Below are 6,426 nucleotides of genomic sequence, written 5' to 3'. Positions count from 1 at the left end.
GCAATAACATAGGTATGTTCGAGTTCATATGGTGCTCATCGAATCTATAAAAATTAGTATTTTCATAATAGTTGTTAATGACTTCAGCAGTTGACATTCGGAAAAGCAAGAAATACTCGTTGTCACTGTCAAATCTGTATGGGGAAACGTGATATAATGTTGCCTTTCATAACTTGCAGAAGAAACCAGTCACAGAATCGGAGTAAAGTTAAGCCTGACTAAACATAAGCTAAGGTGCTGCAATATTCTATTTTCAACATGCTATCGACATCAATATTGTCGATCTAACTGCTTTTCCTACATTTTATATTATACAATAATTTTACAGAATGTGAGTTAGCGTCACAAACGCACGCATTATTTACATTTTTAGGGTTTTCATCAACTCGTAGTAGTTCATATTTTATGTTTTTTTTTTTTTCTTATCAAATATTCCAGGAGGGGGTTGCTACCTTCATAGTCTAAATATGGGATAATCGAGACACAATTATATGTAGTTATTTATCCAGGTACTGAATATATTTTAGGATTCACAACTCTATTGATGGGTTGACTAGCGTAATATCTTATGTGTACCTGCAGAATTTTCAAACCGAAATCTATTTTCATAATACTATGGCAAAATACGCTTTTAATATTACCTCTATAAGGGACTGATATTAATTAGTGGTATCTAAAAGAGAATGAATATTTTTGGGAATATTTGCATTTGATAATGAGTAATGAAATAACTAGAAGGTATATATTTTTTCCAGAATGTGAATGAAATCTACTATTGAGAAAATAAAATTTCTGTGGCAACGCCTTCCATAATCATGATCCTATCAGACTTATCAGAAACAAAGGAAATCAGAATGCTCCCTCCCTTCTAAATCATTTAATTCCAGAGTAATGTAAAGTTGTCATCAATTATCATATAAAAATAAGTGACATCACACACGATTTCTTTTAAGCTTCATTAAAACTTATATTGTACATTCAAAGATTGAAAAATTAATATCTTCTTGCAAAGTAACTATATCTGTCAGGTCTAAAATCAAGTCTATCAACAAAAACTCAAAAGTCTAGAATAAACTTAATTTACCCTGTGATAGGATAGTAAGGTGTTGAAAACATAGAACTTCCTGATAGAGGTGAATGACTTCAAATATGTGTCGGTGTAGTGCTTGCAACAGAGCTCTTTGTTGCTGTTGTTAAATTCAACAGGCTTTGATCATGCAAGCAGTTACAGAATGTTTCAGTTTTTCGAAACTCAACCATTGCTGTAACGCCCCAGATCTCTTCTAGCCACCCATTGCTGATGTTACTTGGGATTTTTCACAAATAGATAGATGTTTTATCCATAAATTTCCAGTTTTTTTTTATTATTATTATTATTTTGCCCAAGGAAAATAGGTGAGGTCGCAATATCTAATAAAAAAAAAAACAGTAATGGGTCAATAAAGATTTGTCTACTTTTGTTAATGAGAGATTTGTAAAAAAAAAAAAAAAAAAAAAAATTCAATATTTAATCAAATAAAAAGTACCTTATAAAGAATTATGGATAGACTGAAAATTTAACTTAAAATTTTTGAAGAGTTAAAACTGGAAATAATTAAAGATAACAGCTGCATCTATCATAAGGTTATGTTCCGCAGTTGTCTTATTTCCATTTTATTAATTTGATATGCATATACTGAACAATTTTAGAAGAATTATAAAAAAGTGACTGTGTCCAATATTTAATAGATTACGTAATAGCGCTTATATAGGACATTACGAAACCAAAGTATACAGTACATTTAATTGTAAGTACAAGGGAAGTTATTTCTCTAGTTATAACCAGATCGCACGCCAATGTTACATGCATACTAAATGCATTAATATCCCCGCTTATGTTGAATTTCCAATTTCTCAAAACGTTTCTTCTCATATCACCATCCTAGATTCACCAGGAAAATTACGCTAAGATTACAGAGATTATATAAATATCTTAGCTATATTTGCTCTCATGTTATCTTAATGGAAAAAAGAAATAACGTCTCTATGGGATCCAGGCTTTGATAAATCTGATTATCGGTCTCTTAAGATTTAAGGTATTGATTGAGGGAAAATTGTGTAATATTTTTTTTTCTTTCTTCTAGAAAACTAGACATTTAAAGATCGTGATCTGTGGTTGTATTACTTTGTTGTATACAGGTCTTCAACCAGTTTTTACCAGTTGTGATTGACAGTCTAGTCTGTCTGAATTTTAATGTAAAACTACTAAGCTTGCTGCCTGTAACTTGATTGCACCACTGATCCGTTGCTTGTCACAGAAAATAAAGAAGCATAGGATTATCTTGCACTCACTGTAGACATTCTTGGTAGAGTGCATAGCTTGTTATTCTACTTAATATACAGTACATTTGCTCTGCAGTGTTACAAATCATAAGATAGAGTAAGAAAACTGGTTTTATTTCTTGACTGCCAGGTCGCATGAACATCAGTGCTATGAAAATCAATGTTATATAATGGTCTTTTAATATGATTTTATGTTTTATCAATAATGTACTTTCTCTCTTTAAACTAAGCGACTTTAATTACTGAAAATGAGAGTACTGTGATTAATTTGTATCAGTATTTTGCCAGAATAACATTTTACTTGAGAATTTATTCAGACAAACATTGCATGAAAGAAAGTGGCATTTCTCTCCGCATGACATCTCGCATCCGAACGTCCAACATCACCTTATCAACATGCAATGCAACTGGGTGTAAACGATTAATAACATCGTTATGGTTATAAAACAGAGTCGTTGATCAAGGCCGGAGTTAGCAGGAAGAATGTTTAGTAAAAACTGCCTTCCTTGCGTAACTGGCTGCCAAACCAGATAGATGTAAATCGGTCTTAACTAAATCACCTTTTTAGCGAAAATAATGGAGATGTGAAAGCCCTATATTACTTGATGATTTAGGCTAAAAGTATTCACTTTGCATTATTTCATTTAATAAATCTGAAAATCTAAATTGGCAAAGGACAGTCAAGAGTATTGTTCTGAAAAAAAAAAAAAACACAGATAAAATTTTGAATATACAATAAAAGAGATATTCTCTCTCTCTCTCTCTCTCTCTCTCTCTCTCTCTCTCTCTCTCTCTCTCTCTCTCTCTCTCTCTCTCTCTCTCTCTCTCTCTCTCTCTCTTGAAGCCGACAAAACAAAACCAATTTTACACCAGGAAAGTAATTATTTATTCTGCCAAGCATAAGACTAGAGAAAGTTGGGGAAAGCAGAGGGACCGAATAAGTACTCCACCACAAGTTCGCATCACAAACAATCGCCACCACATTTCACTTTCCGTATGCCTATGTTTCTGTGTAGCGCTACGTGTACATTTTAGTTGTATTAATTCTATAATGTAAAGCGGATATGCATGTAATATATTTCTACCTCATACCAACGCGAACTGTATAATCAGAATTAATTTACCTTTTTCCTATTTTTAATATTAACACTTAACTATAAAATTGCTTTAATCTATGTTCTGTTTTCTTCTTTTTTGCATATTTTCAAACTTATCTTATTTTTTTGGCACATGTAAGATTGGATAAAAACAGATATATGGTACAAATTTTAACATTTAGCCTCAGATAGAGGGCATTTGTGTGGGATGAGTGTAATCCAAATTTTTGTGAATTATAATTCAGTCTCTTATGAAATATAACTCCTGAACGTAAGGTTCTTTTAATCCTAGCACCACAATAATATTGTTTCATTCATAGTAATTCGATTTGTGATTTAACAAAAAGTAGTGATATACAGAGCTTATATTTGTTCATGTCACCGCAAAACAAACCTTGATTATAAGGTCACTTGTTAATGCATTCATATAGTTTTCATTTTCATTTTACATTCGTCATTTTACACCCTTTGCTATTTTGATTAGAAAAAAAAAAACACAGATTCTCCTCTTTCCACACTAATCCATTAAAAAGAATAACCTTTAAACCATTAGCTAATCTAGTATATTCCAATATTCATCTTTTATCATTACCATTGTTGAATGCCCGACAATTTACCATCTCATTACTCCGTTTTATCATCCAGGATACAATTAAAAAAACGTAAAACTCTACAACTTTCGTCAGTTGACCAGACGCTTTCACTCTCTTCACCTCCGGGAAGTGACTAGCTCTCGGGAAGATAAGCGTGGTTTCCCACCTATTATTAATTCTGGTACACATCAGTATAGCCGAAACAAACAGAGACCGACTCTAATTCTCTTTCAATTATCTTATTTTAATTCACGTTGATCATTCTATTTATAAATGATACGCTCCACTAGCAACACTTATTTCTAGATCGTATCAGCTACCATTTTTCATGTCAGGTTTATATTGAAAATTTCATTCTTTAATATGACAAAAAAAAATATATCGAAATACAAAACTTTTATAGGCAACCCTATGGAGCAAAAGAACCACTTGGAAAACAGAAAAATAGCATAAAGTTCTTGCGAGGACTGACCTGGTCAATGACGTGAAATTTGTAACCACATTCAGAAAACCAATGCTTTGAAGACTGCAGTAGATAGTAAGCTCATAACAGACAAGATTCTGATGTGGCTGGTTTTGCCGAGAAAGCACTACTTCTAAAAGAAGTTTTCTAATTAGATTTTTTTTTTTAATTGTATATTTTTTTTTCAAATTCCTACATTTTTTCTCTTGGACACATTTTAATTAACGAATGTTGCCGTTAATATAAACGGGTAATACAATACGAATGTTGCAAGAAAACCTTCGGGTAGCAGCGTTTAATTTTTCTTTAACAAACAAAATTATTGTTAGTAAAAGCTTTTAGTAAAACTAAAGCATTGTATATGTCCTTGTGATATCATAGTAGATCTTGGAAATGATATGCAAGATATCAATGCGTTATCCTTCGATAAATTTATTGAACAAAAACCTCCTACTTCATCACCAGCATTCAGGTAGAAACTGGATTTATTAAATCTTAGGAAATATTTCCTTGTACTCGGTGTTTTATTATATTATAAGGTGAAGAGTTCCTGTGCTAAGTGGTACGTTATTATGCAGATTAGAAAAGCAATATTTTCTAATACGGTAAAGTTCCATGAAAAAGGCATACATAAGACTCTGTCAACCGGAAGTATGGGTGAAATAGGTCAAGTGTTACTTACGTTTGTGGATTTGTTACGTAAGTTGTCGTTAAAAAGTTACAGTATCACCCTAACCTGATACAATTCTATTAGATTTGTGGTTATTGTTGCACAGTTCTTTTGGAAAGCTTTCTTTTAAATCCAGCATTTGAGAAGTATGTATCCATCATATAGGTGTACATCCTTTGCGGAAGTAAGCGATGGAAATCATGTTGTAAAAGTTTACTTGAATTGCAATTGCTAAAACAATTAAATCGTTTTGCTCTATTAGTAAGAGAGCAGATTTGTTATGCTCTGATGGTAACTAGTCAAACATTTACAGTACACGAATGCCATGATGAAAATCAAATATAAGACACGAAACCTTCATGTCAAACATTATGCAAAGCAGTGAAAGTCAGGATACTCACGGACTTTGTTATACGGTGAGAGAAGTAGTTAATTAAATCTATAAAATGCTCAGCAACTAGTATACAGTCAGCCATACAATTTATAGAAAGTTGAGTAACATCTCACTTCTTCTAATCGGTGTTAACACAATACACTATAATTCCAAGCAAAATTAAACGCTACCGAGTTAGAACCAAATCATGACAACAATAGTTGTGTCTGAACAAATCCAATGCTGTTATCAGCGCTTTCTAAGTCACTATGTGAATCTTCAACGTCAGATCGAGGCCACTATCCCGTTAGCTCGAAAGGCAACTGAGGAAGAAACGGCAGTGCTGTGCTAGTGGTGCCATCTCTGGGCTAAGTTTTCGTTGAAAGGGAAAGCAAACGGTCCACCAACTGTAGTAGAATAAAGGACTGATAATGGTGTCGGTTGGGGACGGGGAGGGGCTTAGACCATGTTTGCCGGTCTTCTGTTGCCCGGAGGAGGACGTGTCTTCCTTACCTAGGCCACAAATTTATGGGAATTCACCCTATCTTATTATGTTAATCATATGTTATTAATATATACCAAATTCTTCATAATCAATGGGCATAATGAAGCTTTTTATTTACAAGAGAAAATCTGCTTAAACGTGGAAAAGAAACTTGATCCTGAATCAATATCACCATTCACTTTACTGATTACAGGCTTAGATTCAGTCCTTAATGTGTGCTGAAGATTACTTCCAACAGGCACATTGCAAACGACAAATATTAGGCTTGCTGGTAAGTATTTCAATGGACTAGTAAAACAAACATTCCATTGTTTTACAGTTGCCAGTTACATCCTGTATCATAAAACTCACCTCTCACGAATATTCAGGCAGTCATAGAATATAACATCGCAATACACACTCG

The 6,426-nt window shown here is 33.1% G+C and overlaps 1 protein-coding gene across 1 annotated transcript in view; it reads right to left on the bottom strand.

The window, feature by feature from the left end:
* LOC137654281 (pancreatic triacylglycerol lipase-like) overlaps positions 1 to 5,870 on the bottom strand; it is an 86,511-nt gene extending 80,641 nt beyond the window's left edge. Inside the window, exon 1 of the mRNA XM_068387909.1 lies at positions 5,547 to 5,870. The gene's annotated coding sequence lies outside the window, so the exon portion shown is untranslated. The remainder of the gene's footprint in view (positions 1 to 5,546) is intronic.
* Positions 5,871 to 6,426: the final 556 nt, after the last annotated feature.

Source organism: Palaemon carinicauda, chromosome 15 (genome assembly GCF_036898095.1).
Source record: "Palaemon carinicauda isolate YSFRI2023 chromosome 15, ASM3689809v2, whole genome shotgun sequence".
Classification (NCBI taxonomy): Eukaryota; Metazoa; Arthropoda; class Malacostraca; order Decapoda; family Palaemonidae; genus Palaemon; species Palaemon carinicauda.
Note: the sequence above shows the minus strand (reverse complement) of the source record. Positions and strands in the feature narration are given on the sequence as shown.